This window comes from Phyllobates terribilis, unplaced genomic scaffold (assembly GCF_046119375.1).
Source record: "Phyllobates terribilis strain yellow unplaced genomic scaffold, ASM4611937v1 Scaffold_305__1_contigs__length_2280687, whole genome shotgun sequence".
Lineage (NCBI taxonomy): Eukaryota > Metazoa > Chordata > Amphibia > Anura > Dendrobatidae > Phyllobates > Phyllobates terribilis.
The window spans coordinates 560,572-577,977 of record NW_027363065.1 but is presented as its reverse complement, the minus strand read 5'-3'; the positions used below and the strand labels follow the sequence as shown (position 1 = coordinate 577,977).

The 17,406-nt window shown below is 52.1% G+C and overlaps 1 pseudogene; it reads right to left on the bottom strand.

Moving 5' to 3' along the window:
• LOC141220975 (forkhead activin signal transducer 3-like) overlaps window positions 1-17,076 on the bottom strand; it is a 38,268-nt pseudogene extending 21,192 nt beyond the window's left edge.
• Between the last annotated feature and the right edge of the window lie 330 nt (window positions 17,077-17,406).

The following is a 17,406-nucleotide window of genomic DNA, read 5'->3' as shown; positions in this document are numbered from 1 at the left end:
GCAGCCGTGGCACTACTGCTCCCAGCAGCTTCCAGCGCTAAGCCCCGCCCCTTTTGGGACGGAGCCACGCCCACTTTGGCGGGGTTTGCCTGCGAGGCCACGCCCCCCGTGCCAGGCAGCACGGTGGGGGCCCCAGAGGCCACTCCCACCGGTGCCGTGGGTGACAGGGAGACCAAGCCCCCCGCACCAGGCAGCACAGTGGGGGCCTCAGAGGCCACTCCCACCGGTGCCTTGGATGACAGGGAGGCTACGCCCCCCACACCAGGCAGCACAGTAGGGGCCCCAGAGGCCACTCCCACCGGTGCCGTGGGTGACAGGGAGGCCACGCCCCCCACACCAGGCAGCACGGTGGGGGCCCCAGAGGCGAATCCCACTGGCACCGTGGACGGCTGGGAGGCCACGCCCCCCGAAGCCGGCCGCGCCGGGACCCCCGAAGCCGACCCAGAACCGGGTCTACTCACAGGGGCCCCTGGACCAGCGGCACCAGCTCTCACGGGCATAGCAACCCCTACCGTCACACCTTTCACCACAAATAGCCTGGCCACCCCAGCTCCGACGGCCGGCCCCAGGCTAGGCCACTCCCCCTCGGCACCCAGCGGCGGTGGAGCCCCCCGCGCTGACCCATTACTGGGCCCCTGCGCAGGGGGCCCCGACCTCGCCACGGATTTTGCCAGGGGAGCAAGCCCCACCTTACGCTTATGAGCCGGCTCTGCCGGAGCCGCAGGCCCCACACCCTTCATCTTAACAGGTGTCTGGGTCCCTAAAAGTGATCCAGATTTTTTAGTGGATCCGTGTGTGAGGGACCCAGACACCCCAGCACACGCCGCCGGAGATGCGGCCCCGGCTGTCGGTGCGCCGCCGGCAGCGCAGGAGGCAGCGGCAGATGTACACGCCGCCCCCTGCACGCCATCAGGCGCAACAGGTGCCAGGCCAGACCCCCCTCTTACAGGGGATCCAGCACGAGCACCACCACTGATAACACCCACCGCCGGGCCGCCCTCCGTGCCATGCTCCATATCAGACACCTCTGACCCACTGCCTCTATTACCACAAACAGAGGCAGCGCTCTGCGTGCCATGGCCTATATTCTCCCCGCTCCCTCGCTGTGGACCCACAACAGAGTCCAAGCCGGGGTGGGTGGCGGGTGCCGCACAACGGGACAGGGGGGCCCCAGAGAGGGGGACATACACAAATTTATGTACAATAGATGTTTTCTTTTTTTTTTTTGCTTTTCTCTTCGTCCCCCTCCCGGGTGCCTCATCATCGCAGATCTCATCCCCGAACATAAGTTGACCAAAACGTACCGGGGACTCGATCTGCTGGATCTGCTGCATGATAAGGCAGCCCCCCTCACTGCTGCTACTCCCATCCTCCTCATCCTCCCCCTCGCTCCCGCTGCCCTCTGAAGGGCTAGAATCAGATGGGAGAGCCATCTGCTCAGGGGCTATCCCGCTATGCGATGCCTGGAGATCATTTACCAGGCCATCAGGCGGTGGGTAGGGTGCAACCTCCTCCACGCATGCCTCTTCCTCCTCCACCGCCTGGCCGGGGCCCTGCGACCCCTCCAGAGCCCGACCGGTCATGGCTCTGAACCGGTCATCGTTCATCAGCTTCTCCCGAAAGGGTCCACTGCCTTCCAATATGGTGCCTCTGCGGTCCTCTAGCTCTTCAATGGCCCGTTTGATTTTCCGGACCGCGGCGGATAGCTCAGGCTTCTTGCTGCCAGAGGCCCTCTCGGACCTCTCCTGAGCTACCCTCAACTCCCCCCAGAGGGAACCCAGCTTTTTAGAGGTGTCCTCATACTCGCAGAGGTGCGCATGGACACGGGAGGCATAGGTGACGGTTGCCTCCCTCGACACCTTGGTACCCCAATCAGGGGGCACCGCTGCAGCACCTCTGCTGGCACTCGACCTACCTCTGGAGGGAGGAGCCGCCGCGGTCGTAGCCTCGGGGGTCCTCCGGGTCTTCATGCTGGAACCCTTGCTTGTATGGCCAGATTTTGCAGCCTTAGCCATGTTGTTGTTCCTCCCACCCCCCGCCGGCTTAGACCGGGAGGTGGGAGCCGGGGGCCCAGCCCCGGAGGCCAGTCCCACTATTAGCTTCCTTTCCTGGGAAGGGGGCAGACAAAAAGTCCCAGATGGAAAAGATTACCTCCCTTCCCAGGAGCTCTCTCGAAACACACAGCACACTCAGCAAGCAGCACACGGCAGGCTCTGCCTCCACCACCTCCTGAATGAAGGTGCAACAGGCTGAACTGGAACTCTATTTTATTATAAAAGTACAAAAACACATATACAAAAACCAAACCACAGATACAATTATACAACAAACAAACAACTAACAACCAACAAAAACCCAGCAAGACATAACCTAAAATCTGAAATTATATAGAGTCCAACAAAGAAATATATGACGACACAAAAAGTCCAAGTCCTCCAGCAGACTCTCTAGGAGACCCCCCAGCAAGGGAAGACCCTACCATACCTCCAGGGTGCGCCCTAAAGCGCACCCGACCCCCAACATCCACAACATCCATACCTGCACATTCATACCTAACCCCCTAACAAAAAAGGAAAACTAAATAACTGGCCCATTGCCAAAAATAAAGAAATAGGCCACCTGGCAGAAAATTTAATACACAGCAACCCTATTTTTTTTTTTATATATTTTTATATATATATATATATATTTATTTATTTATTTTTTATTTTTTCCCCACCACCATTTTTTAAAACACCCAAGGTCCCACGAAAGTTTGTGGCCTTATCACAGCAAGCCACGAAAGTTTGTGGCCATCAAAATCCCAAATAATGGGTCCTTTTTCCCGCATCCCGTAGGACGTCCATTTTCCCAAAACCCCTCCCCCCTCCCCCCCTGAAACCACCCACCCAACCTACATTAAACCCCCCCACCCATACAACACACAAAACTATACACGTATATACATTACACAACATAACCAAAGCAAACACAACATAACAATAGCACAATATAAACAACTGACCATAAACATGAACCAAAACTCAGACCCAAGTTCAGTGCTTGCAAGCCCTATATTCGGGTTTCCAATACCGTAAAACAAAAAACTATAGTGTGAGGGGAGCAGCCCACCACCAGGAAACTGGAGACTACCGAGGCTCTCACCCTAATCTAACACACAAACAGCCTGTCCCTCCCTATTAAAGAAAAAGAAAAACCTGTCCCTACCGCCCTACCAATCTTTCCCTACCTGTCCCTCTCTGACCCTCACTACCAATCTAATGCTAACTACCTATCCCTAAAGACTGTCCCTGTCTGTCCCTCCCTGACCCTACACATCTATCTGACCCTACAAATAAATATAAAATATAGAAAGGAACTAAACTAACCCTATCACAGACACACATTCCCTAACTCTCCCTAGGGCACATTAAATGAGAACCCCCTCCATAGAAGGGAAGCCCTCCCTGCACCCAGCCTCTCATACTCCAGCGAGCGCACTTTTGCCAGGTCACCCAGGATGTTCCTAATCACCTCTTCCCATAGGAGGACTTTCTGCTGGGTGGACACTAAACACCGTGCGTTCCACGTGTAAAACCTAGTCACTAAGCTAACTAAGAAAACAGTGCCCCGATCTCGGCCACCAAGGGATCTGAATGCCCCATAGGCCCACTCCGCATAGCAAAGGCCTGCCAGCCTGGGCCAGCCAATGGAAGCACCCACCCTCTTGTAGACCTCTGTATTAAAAGGACACCGAAGCAGGAAGTGCTCCATGCTTTCAAGCATGCCGCCACACTCCTCGCGGGGACAATCCCGGTCATCAGAGTTCCTGTACTTCAGGTTGTCCCTCACATACAGTCTCCCATGGAAGCAGCGCCAAGCCAAGTCCCAAAACTTCAAGGGGATCCGCTTAGAGTTTAATAACCTGAGCCCCACCTCCAGATCCCGGCTTGGGCAATCCTTGAGGGCCAGGGGCTTCTGGAAGTGGGTCAACAGAACCCTATTGTCAAGTAACCTCCTTGACAAGGTCCTGATCTCCCACACTCCCAGACCCCACCGGCGGATCGCCTTCACAACCAGGGTAGCATAAGCCGGAAGATGCCCATGAGGCGTGCGAAGGTCCTTCACCCGCCCTCCTGTCTCCCATTCCTGGAAGAAAGGCCGAAACCACCCCCTACAGGAGAATACCCACGGAGGAGCCCTTTCTAACCAGAGGTTGGCGATGTTTGCCTTAAGAAAGGTGTTTACTAGAAACACCACCGGGTTGACCATACCCAACCCTCCTAGTCTCCTCGTGCGGTACGTGACCTCCCTCTTGATCAGGTTCAGCCTATTCCCCCATAATAGTTGGAAGAACAGGCTGTAGACCCGTGTCCAAAGAGGTTCTGGCAAGATGCAGACGCTGCCCAGGTATATTAATAAAGGGAGCAAATACCCCTTGGCCAGGTTAACCCTTTCCCTCAGGGTCAAGGACCAACCCTTCCACTGATCCACCTTCTGGGCGGCAATCTTAAGTCTGCCCTCCCAGTTTTGCTGGGGATAGTCCCCCGGGCCGAAACTGATGCCTAAAATTTTTGCTGTGGCCTGAGGCCCTGGAAGGGTGTCCGGGAGATCAAAACTTGGATCTCCCTCTCCCAGCCAGAGACTCTCACACTTATCCCGGTTGATCATGGACCCAGATGCCACCGAGTAGCGCTCAACTTCAGACATGACCCAGTCCGCCTCCTCTCTCGAGGATACAAAGAGGGAAACGTCGTCGGCGAACGCCACTACCCTCAAGGTGGCCTCTGGCTCCGCCCGGTCCATCCCGACTCCCACCAACGGTCCGCGTTCCACTCTCCTTAAAAAGGGGTCGATCGCGAACACGTATAACAGTGGGCTCAGAGGACAGCCCTGGCGGACACCAGACCTCACCTCAAAAGGGGGTCCGACCCAACTGTTCACAGGCGGAAAAGTCTCTGCCCCATTGTATAATACTCTCAACCAGTCAACAAACCTCCCGGGCAGACCGTACCTCAGAAGGACGGACCAGAGGTACTCATGGTTAACCCGGTCAAAGGCCTTCGCCTCGTCTAAGGACAGCAAGTACCCCTTCCAGAGACCTGCCCTGCCCTGCTCCACTGCCTCTCGGACACCGAGCACAGCACTAAAAGTACTACGGCCTGGAACAGAGCAGTGCTGGGCCCCCGAAAGGAGCCGGGGTGCAAACTTCACCAACCGATTGAAAAGCACCTTTGCCAGAACCTTTCGGTCCGTATTGAGAAGCGCTATGGGACGCCAATTCTCAATACGGGACGAGTCTTTACCCTTTGACAGGATAATCAGGGCGGACTTCCTCATTGAACCGGGAAGAATGTCCGAGGAGAGACATTCATTAAAAACCTCAGTCATGAGGGGGACCAAAGAGTCCCTAAAAGTCCTGTAAAACTCGGATGTTAAGCCATCCGGACCGGGCGATTTTTTGGGCCGGAGCCCATCAATGGCCCGTCTCACTTCCTCTTCCCTGATTGCTTCTGCCAAACCATGAAGAGAGGGGTCATCCCCTGGTTCAGGGATGGTTTCAGCCAGGAAAGCCGACATCTCATCCCGATCTGGATCCCTCCTTCCCAAGAGATGCGAGTAGAAGGATCTGACCACCTCCAGGATCCCTGATTTGGATCTGTTCAGGGAACCCGTACTGTCGATCAGTCCTGCTACCATCTTGCAACTCACTGACATCCTGCAGTTCCTGTAGGGGTCGGACGAGCGGTACCTCCCGAAATCCCTCTCAAAAACTAAGGATGTGTGCCTATCATACTGGCACCCCTTGAGCAAGGCCTTCACCCTGGAGATTTCCTCACGGTCCCCTCCAGTCGAGACGAGCTGCTCGAGTTTCCTCCCCAGCTCCCGATACAGGCGGTACCTTTTCAGGCCTCTGAGGCTCGAAAGCTGACGGAAGAACCCCGCAACCCTTGTTTTGAAGATCTCCCACCACTCAGACTTACTGCTACAGAGACCCAAGAGAGGCACCTGGCTCTGAAGAAATTCCTCAAAGGATTGTCTCACATCCGCTTCTTCCAACAGGGACGAATTCAGCTTCCATAGGCCTCTCCCTATCCGGGGAGTCTCTGCAACATTCAAAGAAAAGGAAATGAAACAGTGATCGGAGAATTCCACCTCAACAGCGGACACTGCAGAAGAGACGGCTTCCTCCTTTAAAAAAAACCTATCTATCCTAGACCTACAACTACCCCTATGAAAGGTGAAACCCCCGTGACCTGGGGTGTGCCGGATGTGGACATCCACCAGGCGACCTTCGCTTGCTATGCTGTTAAGGGTATTACTATCAAAAGCCAGCCTTCGGTCTCCGGGGCCTCCCCTATCACGGGATCTGGTTATAGTATTAAAGTCCCCACCGAAGACCACCTGCCGGCTGGTAAAAAGATAGGGCTTGATCTTCAGGAAGAGACATTTACGGTCCCACTCTGACTGTGGACCATAGATGTTAATGAGCCGGAGCTCCTGTCCCCCCATGAAGACGTCAAGGACCAAGCACCTCCCCATTTCTACCTCGATCACCCGTCTGCATTCCACCGAAGCGGCCTTAAAAGGACCGCTACCCCGCTATACGGCTCGGCCGCAAGAGACCAGTATGAGGGCCCGCACCTCCACTCCCTCCTTGCTTTGTAAATGGCCCCCATGTCCGTTAGTCTGGTCTCCTGCAAAAATAAAATGTCAGCCTCAACTCGGTTGAAAAAATCAAAGGCCATAAATCTGGCCGCATCTGACTTTATACTGGCGACATTAATCGACGCCAGAGTCAACGGGGTAGGTTCCGCCATCATGGGTGATTGAGTTAGACGGCCTTCTTTTTAACCGCACCCCTCAATTTACCTTTTTCACCCTCAGAGGAGGAGCCAGACTCTCCCCTCCTCTTTAGTGACACCGAGGTGTCCATAGCACCCGTCACCACCTTCCCAGTCTTACCGGGTTCCTCACCCCTGGACCCCAGGGCAGTCCCCCCCCCAGAGGATAGTGAGCCCTCCGGAGGACGGACCCCGCCGCTCCCTGAAGGCACCTCAGATGTTACCGCCGGTCCCTCACCCCCGACCTCCGACACAGCAGAGTCATCGAGGGCATGGAACCGGTTGGAGAGGGGGATCAGAGGGGAGCCGGTGAGCCCTTCCGTAGGCACCTTAGTGGCCAGGGGGGGGGCCTTAGATGTTTTTGCCCCTTTTCGGTTCCTCCTCCGACTCTTACTGGTCTTATTGTCACCTTTTGTTTTAGGCTGCTCCACCACCTCCTCGTCCAGACTTTCATACTGGGAGGAGTCATCAGAAGCAGCCACCTCCTCCCTCTCCATCCTCCTGATCTCCTCGCTCACCGCCTCCTCCCCCAGGGCCTCAGGGGCACCGGCTGCCGCTTCCGAGGAGGGTACAGACATCACCCCAGTCGCCTGGGGCTTATCCTGCCCCCTACCCCCACGGCGCCTCACCTGATGCCACTGGTGGGCAGATGTACTGGCCACGCCTTCCTTCACCGGCCCCTCAGCTCCTCTCCCACCCCCACCTCCGGCTCCAGCAGAGGATGCACCGCTGGGGACCCCCCCATGGCTCTCCCCCGCCTGACCAGAGATGGTGTTAGAAAAGGAGCGGGGGCAGCGGCTGTACGGGTGACCTAGGTCACCACACAGATGACACCTAATGTCACCACAGGCCGCGGCAAGATGACCTACCCCGCCACACAAGGCACATTTCTGCACCTTGCAGCCCGCGCTGAAGTGGCGGGGATCACCGCACCTGTGGCAGACCTTTGGTTGCCCCTGGTAGAAGATCAGGATCCTGTCCCTCCCCAGGAATGCTGAGGAGGGGATGTGGGTGACAGTACCGCCTGAGACCTTCAACCTCATCATGAAGGTCCAGCCCCCTGACCAGATGCCAAACTCGTCCCTGTTCTTTTTTGGGACGTCCGTGACCTCCCCATAGCGGGAAAGCCACGTCATAATATCGACCCCAGAGAGCGACTCGTTATTAGTTAGAACGGTCACTCTCTTTACTCCATTTTGGCGAGACACCGCCTGCACGGCAAAGTCTCGCCAGCCGGGCTCCCCCTTCACCAGTTCAAAATTCGACCAAAAAAGCTCTAGGCCCTCCGGCCGAACAAAACTGATGTCGAAGATGGGGGTACCAAAAGGATGGATCAGGGCAAAGATGTCAGTCGCCCTGAAGTTCATCTTCAGGAGGAGCTCCACGACCCTTGCTCTTGGCGGGCACGCTTCACTGCCCCTCCACCGAAGACGAACTACATTCCTCCTGGCCACCCCCTGCCCGGCTGTCGGGAGGGACCACGCTGTCTCCCCCTCCTTTTTATCTTGGAAGGCGGCCAGGCCATGTCTATCTAGCCAAAAGGCCAGGTCCACCTCTCTTCCCTCTACCTGGATCGTCCGTTCTCCCTTCTTGAGGGCCTCCAGGAAACGGCGTCGCAAGTCACCGTCCCTGAGGTCCAGAGGTGAGGAAGCCCCCCGAGAAGACCCCGAGGCCCCGGCTACTACCCCCGCAAAACTCCGGGGACCAGCAGCCGGGGGGGCAGATGGACCAGCCCCACCCCCACTCCCCCCACTAGCAACAGACACACCAGCACTCGCTTCCTCTACCACAGACACATCCATACCGACAGTCACCCCACTTGCCCCACTCCCACTCACATGCACACTGGGGTCACAGTTGTTTTTTTTCTCCACACACTTTCTGCCAGCAGGTTTTCCAACAGCATTACTACTGCTGCCACCTGCTGGCAGCACCTTCCCTGCCGGGGGGTTTTGGGAGCCTGGTGCTGCAGCTATTTTTGCCGGCGCCCCTGCCCCAGATAAGCCCGTGGGCACAGAGGACACTGGCAGGCAGGCACCACCTCCATTTTTAGCCACAGCTGTGGCACTACTGCTCCCAGCAGCTGCCGGCACTAAGCCCCGCCCCTTTTCGGGTGAAGCCACGCCCACTTGTGCGGGATTTACCCGCGAGGACACGCCCCCTGCACCAGGCAGCACAGTGGGGGCCCCAGAGGCCACTCCCACTGGTGCCGTGGGTGACAGGGAGGCCACGCCCCCCGCACCAGGCAGCACAGTGGGGGCCCCAGAGGCCACTCCCACCGGTGCCGTGGATGACAGGGAGGCCACGCCCCCCACACCAGGCAGCACGGTGGGGGCCCCGGAGGCCACTCCCACCGGTGCCGTGGGTGACAGGGAGGCCACGCCCCCCGCACCAGGCAGCACAGTGGGGGCCCCAGAGGCCACTCCCACCGGTGCCGTGGATGACAGGGAGGCCACGCCCCCCACACCAGGCAGCACGGCGGGGGCCCCAGAGGCCACTCCCACTGGCACCGTGGACGGCTGGGAGGCCACACCCCCCGAAGCCGGCCGCGCAGGGACCCCCAAAGCTGACCCGGAGCCGGGTCTACTCACAGGGGCCCCTGGACCAGCGGCACCAGCTCTCAGGGGCATAGCACCCCCTACCGTCACACCCGTTGCCACAAAAAGCCTGGCCACCCCAGCTCCGGCGGCCGGCCCCAGGCTAGGCCACTCCCCCTCGGCACCCAGCGGCGGTGGAGCCCCCCGCGCTGACCCATTACTGGGCCCCTGCGCAGGGGGTCCCGACCTCGCCACGGATTTTGCCAGGGGAGCAAGCCCCACCTTTCCTTTATGAGCCGGCTCTGCCGGAGCGGCAGGCCCCGCGCCCTTCACCTTACCAGGTCTCTGGGTCCCTGAAAGTGATCCAGATTTAGTGGATCCGCGCGTGAGGGACCCAGAAACCCCAGCACACGCCGCCGGAGATGCGGCCCCGGCTGTCGGTGCGCCGCCAGCAGAGCAGGAGGCAGCGGCAGATGTACAAGCCGCCCCCTGCACGCCAGCAGGCGCACCAGGTGCCAGGCCAGACCTCCCTTTTACAGGGGATCCAGCCTGAGCACCACCATAGATCACACCCACCGTCGGGCCGCCCTCCGTGCCATGCTCCATATCAGACACCTCCGCCCCACTGCCTCCATTACCACAAACAGAGACAGCGCTCCGCATGCCATGGCCTATATTCTCCCCGCTCCCTCGCTGTGGACCCACAACAGAGTCCAAGCCGGGGTGGGTAGCGGGTGCCGCACAACGGGACAGGGGGGCCCCAGAGAGGGGGACATACACAAATTTGTGCGCAACAGTTGTTTTTCTCTTTTTTTTTGCTTTTCTCTTCATCCCCCTCACGGGTGCCTCATCCTCGCAGATCTCATCCCCGAACGTAAGCTGACCAAAACGTACCGGGGACTCGATCTGCTGGATCTGCTGCATGATAAGGCAGCCCCCCTCACTGCTACTGCTCCCATCCTCCTCATCCTCCCCCTCGCTCCCGCTGCCCTCTGAAGGGCTAGAATCCTACGGGAGAGCCATCTGCTCAGGGGCTATCCCGCTATGCGATGCCTGGAGATCACTTACCAGGCCACCAGGCGGTGGGTAGGGTGCAGCCTCCTCCACGCATACCTCTTCCTCCTCCACCACCGCCTGGCTGGGGCCCTGCGACCCCTCCAGAGCCCCACCGGTCATGGCTCTGAACCGGCTATCATTCTGCAACTTTTCCTTAAAGGGTCCGCTGCCCGCCATGATGGTGCTCCTGCGGTCCTCCAGGTCTTGTATGGCCCGCTTGATCTTCCGGACCGCGGCGGATAGCTCAGGCTTCTTACTGCCAGAGGCCCTCTCGGACCTCTCCTGAGCCACCCTCAACTCCCCCCAGAGGGAACTTAGCTTTTTTGTAGCGTCCTCATATTCACAGAGGTGCGCATGTATACGGGAGGCATAGGTGACGGTTGCCTCCCTCGCCGCCTTGGTACCCCAATCAGGGGGCACCGCTGCAGCACCTCCGCTGGTACTCGACCTACCTCCGGAGGGAGGAGCCGCCGTGGTCACAGCCTCGGGGGTCCTCCGGGTCCTCATGCTGGAACCCCTGCTGTCTTGGCCAGATCTTGTCGCCTTAGCCGGCTTGGTGTTCCTCCCACCCCCCGCCAGCTTGGACCGGGAGGTGGGAGCCGGGGGCCCAGCCCCGGAGGCCAGTCCCACTATGAGCCTTCTTTCCTGGGAAGGGGGCAGACAAAAAGTCCCAGATGAAAAAAAAAAACCTCCCTTCCCAGGAGCTCTCTCCACAGCAGCACACAGTCCAGGAAGCACACTCAGCACAGCTCGCTGCAGGCTCCACCTCCACCACTTCCTGAAAGAAGCTGCAACAGGCTGAACTGGAATGGAGCCTGTTGCTATATGCACTGTTGTCTGCCACATACACTGCCTTCCTGCCTAGCACTGATATCTATGCAGCTGGATTAGTCCTCAGAAGGACTGTTAGTTGAGATGGGTATGTGAATAATATATGCTGGTATACCTACACTAACTAAGAAACAAGCAAATCTCTCCCTAGCTCAGCAGCACCTCTCCCTACACTGTCTGATTCCGGATTAGACTGTGATGAGCATGGCGGCGCCAGGCCTGATATAGACCTGATGACGTTGTGCGGCCAGCCAATCACTGTAATGCCACAACCAACATGGCTGCGGCATTACTTTGTGTGGCAGACAATCCCTACATGTTCAGGGAAGAGACCTGAGCTCCCGCTGAGCAATCCCGGAAATACTCTGCAAGCACCGAGCATCTCGAGCAGTGAGATGCTCGGGCGAGCACGCTCGCTCATCACTTATAACTAGCAAAGGCAAAACAGACAGCTACCGCTATGCACAGGCGCCAGCTGGTAAATTCTCTTAGTGACAGCAGGCGACGCTGATGACAGTAGTAGTCATCTCACCGATGGTAACCTTGTCCCTGCCAGTCACAGCTGTTGGTTCACATGCTGTCCTCTGTGTGACAGCGTGGGAACTGTGATACCCTGCAGCTGTGACCAGAGGTTATCACAGGTCAGAGTCTGTGTTTACCACACTGTCAAACAGAGGACAGCATGGGAACTGCCGGAAATTTGGGCCCCCCATTCATGGGTTTAGGTTCAAGTTTGGGTACCGTTTTGGTTTGTTATAAAGTTCGGCTGAACTTGACAGACCCAAACATCCACGGGTCCGCCCATCCTTATTAATAATGAGCCAAATATCAGTTCTAAATGGAGAGAGACAAGCCGTTCATACTGGTTCTCTGCGCCTTTGGTTATATTTGAAAACACAAAATCTCTTTACGAGAATTTGTCTGGAGATATTGACCCAAAATTACTAAACCTGGAATCTTACAGAGATAGTTGGCCAAATAGAACGTTCATTTCCATGGGGAAGCTTTACATTCACATTTACATATAAAGAATCAGGGTAATTGTATATAATGAAAAGCAGTTTAAGAGTAAAACAACAACCATAAGCGAACAACTATTTACAAAAGCCGGGGAAGCTTAAAGTGTCCTTGGTGGTCCCTGTATGGACCTTGGTGGTCCCTGTATGGACCTTGGTGGGTCAGGATCCCATCGTGTGTGGATCATCCTGAGATACCGAACATTGTTCAGTTTGGGGGGAAATTGACGGGAGGATGATTCATTTCCAGGGTATGTGGGGGAGAGGTAAATGTGGTCTTAGGGTAGAGGGGTTTTGGTAAGGTGAGTAAGAATAAGATGGGAAGGGGGGATAAAAGTTAGATGGTGATGAATAGTTATACTGGGGTATGGGTGGGAAATTTGGGTAAAGCGCAAGCGGTTGTACACTGGGAGGGGAAAATACATTAGGAGGAACAAAGCTTGAATTAGATGTAGGAAGGTTCCATAGGATCATTGGGAAAGACGATGCGGGGTTTGGAGATGAAAAAATGGATGGCTTAGCAGCTTCTGGTCTGAAGGGATCTGTGTCATTTGTAAGAGAAGCATGATGGTCATCTATAGGCCTGTAGGGATGTCCATGGATAATGAAGGGGGCCAGGTCAAGGTGGTAGATGTCCTGCCTGCTGACCGCCGTATTCTGAAGCTTCATGGCCTCTGGAGGAATCCGACTCACATCCACTATCCAGAAGTTCCCTTTGGCCTGAGTCTGTTTTGGATCCTTCAGCTCCTGAAATAAAGATTCAATAAATTCAGATAAAGGTTGAAATAAAATTCCAATTTCTGCAATATAAAGTCACTATTGTATATAGAGGTCACAGAAGAAATGATTATGGGATAAAAACTTTGGTAGAAAACTGGAATCTTGAAGTTTGTTTATAGGAGTCTTTAGGAGGTAACATTTATCAGTAATATTAGAATTGGGAAATGCATTTTTTCTGAAAATGTAATAGTGTGATACCTTCTAAAATAATGTCAAATCCTTTAAAAAATCTCATAAAAAAGACAACTAATATTAAGCAGATGAGATTTATGAAATAGAAAATTGTTACTTAGGCTATAAATATTTAGTGACATGAAGAAAAATCCTGCCTCATTAGAGATGAAAAACAGCGCTGTGTGTGATGAGGTTTATGGAGGAGAACCTAGAACCTACTAAGAGAGTCATTAGAGATGTAATTTACCCAATGCACCATTGTGATGATTTTACAATATTAATAAATTTCCCCTTATATGTAAAAACCAGCAATGTCCTTTAGAAGAGAGTCACCGCAGTAAATGACCACACGGAGTCCTCACCTTTCTGAAGCAAGCGTTAGAGGACAGGTTGTGTCTGACGGAGTCTTTCCATCCTTGGTATCGTCCGTTGAAGATGGGGAAGAAGTCGCTGATCTTTTCTAAAATCTGAAGGCCAAAAGAAAAAAAAAATTCAGTTCTGCAAATTAGCCAGGGAACCCCATTTATCCTAAATTGTGAATTCTCCTTTCATAATAAGTATGCGTTAAAAATTACAATTTATATGGAGGGAAAAGAACCAGCAATAAGTTTATAATTCTTTTAACCTGGATGTGTCTGGCTGTTATAACATGTAACAGTATATTCCCACAATGCGGGAAAGTCTTGTTATGAAAATTTAGCATTTTTTTCTGTGTATATGACTTAAAAAAAATGTAGCAAAGGTAAAAATGTATCCACTTAGCAGAAGTACAGTCTTAAAAGATTTGTTGTCCCCCGCTAGGTGTCCTAAGTCAATATCCCACTAACCTATTTCTTTATAAGATCGTTCTCTTACCTGCGACAGCTTCAGCTTCTTGTCTGGGGCACATTGTATCACCAGCGCAATCATGGCCAGGTAAGAGTATGGAGGTTTGGGGTATCGCTGGTAATTCTTCTTTTTTTCCCCAGTTTTCTCCTCTTGACCTGGTGTCATCTTTGGGTCACACTGTGCACTTGTATCCTCTCCTGGACCATCGTCCATTTTGGAGTCCATCTGCAGTATCTGCTCAATACTGAACACGTGGGGTGTTGGCATGTTGATGGTTTCCCAGGGTTGGAGATTTGAGTTTATGTCTCACAGATGCCAATATTAGATCTGATGAGACCCTGGACCAGGGAAGGAGCCTTGATAAATGGTGCTCACCCCACCTCAGGCTTTGTTATGTTAATACCCCCAAAATAAGATGGAGCCCATTGCTGGTAACATCTTAACTGTTATTGAAAGACCTTGATCAATAAAGACAATAGCTGTATGAATACACAAAGTTTCAGTCTTTGGGTGTGATCCATCCTTAAAACATCCTTTGTCATGTATAGCGTGTATATCTATAGTGTATACCATGTGGCCCCTTGTGTATTAACAATTATCAGTCGCATAGGTAATGCTGAGGCCAAAAAGGAAATAAACAGCCCATAGGGACAAAAGTTTGAGCCTTGACTGAAGATCTTACCTTTCGTGAGTATGTATAAATAAAGTCACTTACAGACCAAATTACCAATCATTTCTTTTAAATATATATTGTAATTAATAATCCTGTAAACTAATATATTCCACATTAATGGTTTTGGCTCTTCCCACTCCAACCCATTATTCAATATATTTGGATGAATATATATATATATTTTTTATACTTTGTCCTTGGTTTCATCATCTAAGTTTTTCTCCTGCTTCCGTCTATAATATTATTAAGGAGGCATTAGATTTTTAATTGGTTGCCGCAGTGTGACTTTTGGATACAATCTTATTACGTCTGACATCCACAGGCTAATGTATAGGTTTTTTTATCTTTAGTGATCTATAATGTCTTTATTATAAATCACTGAATACTCCATATTATTTAGGGGTGCCACCTACTCATTTTTATACAGCGATGCAATATACTCATTGACTATGTGAATGGTTACCCCAAACCCTGCCATGGACTAACTTGTAGTATCAGGGGAAAGGGGGGTAAGATGTTCCTAAAGACTGAACCCCTACACCGGACTTTGGAAACTTGAGTTCATGAGGTTCTTTTATTGTTTTGTCTCGTGGTTCCCCATTTTCAAGAAAATATTCAGATATTCATCTTTCCCTTGGATAAAATGATAAATGTAATGAATTCTGCCCTCCACCATTGGTATAGGACATTGTTATACACTGTGTGCAGAATTATTAGGCAAGTTGTATTTTAGAGGATTATTTTTATTATTGATCACCAACTATGTTCTCAATCAACTGAAAAGACTCATAAATATCCAAGCTTAATGTTTTTGGAAGTTGGAGTGGGTTTTTCTTAGATTTGGCTATCTTTGGAGGATATCTGTTTGTGCAGGTAACTATTACTGTGCAGAATTATTAGGCAACTTAATAAAAACCAAATATAATCCCATCTCACTTGTTTATTTTCACCAGGTAAGCCAATATCAGTGCACAAAATTTAGAAATAAACATTTCTGACATGCAAAAACAAAAACCAAATAAATTTGTGATCAATATAGCCACATTTCTTTATGATGACACTCAACAGCCTTCCATCCATAGATTCTGTCAGTTGCTTGATTTGTTTTCGATCAACATTGCGTGCAGCAGCCACCACAGCCTCCCAGACACTGTTCTGAGAGGTGTACTGTTTTCCCTCCCTATATGTCTCACATTTTATCATGGACCACAGGTTCTCTGTGGGGTTAAGATCAGGTGAACAAGGGGGCCATGCCATTATTTTTCTTCTTTTAGACCTTTACTGGCCAGCCACGCTGTGGAGTAGTTGGATGCATGTGATGGAGCATTGTCCTTCATGAAAATCATGTTTTTCTTGAACAACACTGACTTCTTCCTGTACCACTGCTTGAAGAAGTTGTCTTCCAGAAACTGGCAGTAGGTCTGGGAGTTGAGCTTCACTCTATCCTCAACCCTAAAAGGTCCCAAAAGTTCATCTTTGATGATACCAGCCCATACCAGTACCCCACCTCCACCCTGCTGGCGTCTGAGTCAGAGTGGAGCTCTCTGCCCTTTATAGATCCAGCCTCTGGCCCATCAAGAGTCACGCTCATTTCATCAGTCCATAAAACCTTTGAAAAATCAGTCTTAAGATATTTCTTGACCCTTTCTTGACGTTTTATGTTATGTTTCTTGTTCAAAGGTGGTCGTTTTTCAGCCATCCTTACCTTGGCCATGTCCCTGAGTATCGCACACCTTGTGCTTTTTGATACTCCAGTAACGTTGAAGCTCTGAAATATGGCAAAACTGGTGGCGAATTGCATCTTGGCTGCTTCTCACTTGATTTTCCTCAATTCATGGACAGTTATTTTGTGCCTTTTTTGGCCAACACGCTTCTTGCGACCCTGTTTGCTATTTGCCATGAAACGCTTGATTATTCGGTGGTCACGCTTCAAAAGTTTGGAAATTTCAAGACTGTTGAATCCCTCTGCAAGACATCTCACAATTTTGGACTTTTCAGAGCCCGTCAAATCTCTCTTCTGACCCATTTTGCCAAAGGAAAGGAAGTTGCCTAATAATTAAGCACACCTTATATAGGGTGTTGATGTCATTAGTCAACACCCCTCCTCATTACAGAGATGCACATCCCCAGATTTACTTAATTGGTAGTTGGCTCTCAAGTCTATGCAGCTTGGAGTAGGACAACATGTATAAAAAGTATCAAAGTGATCAAAATACGCATTTGCCTAATAATTCTGCACGTGGTGTACAATTTAATCTTAATAACTTTTCTCAAGTACATAAGTAAAAGGAATTACAGCCGGCTTGTGTTTGTCATTCCAAAAAAATCCAACCTTCCAGATCTTTGTTTTGAACCATTTGTCGGTGATTTGTTTGGTGAAATCAAACAATCGTTATTTTCACTGAAATAATAGACGATCGATTGTAGAGTGAAAATTGGCCATTTTGCTCTGCTTTCACCTCATGTGACCAACAACAGATATCATAGGACCCTAAAGACCTCCAGACATGTTATGTAGGTCACTGCTGAACAAAGCTTTGGCCAATCAGCTATGTCGGCTGTCTGTCCCTTGCAAAGAACCTCTTGTTATGCCGAGCATTCCTGTGTTCTCTATGAGAAGGTCACCAAAAGACGTCTCTACCAGCGGGATATATCCAGTAGAAGAAAGCCATTGGCAGTCCGAAATC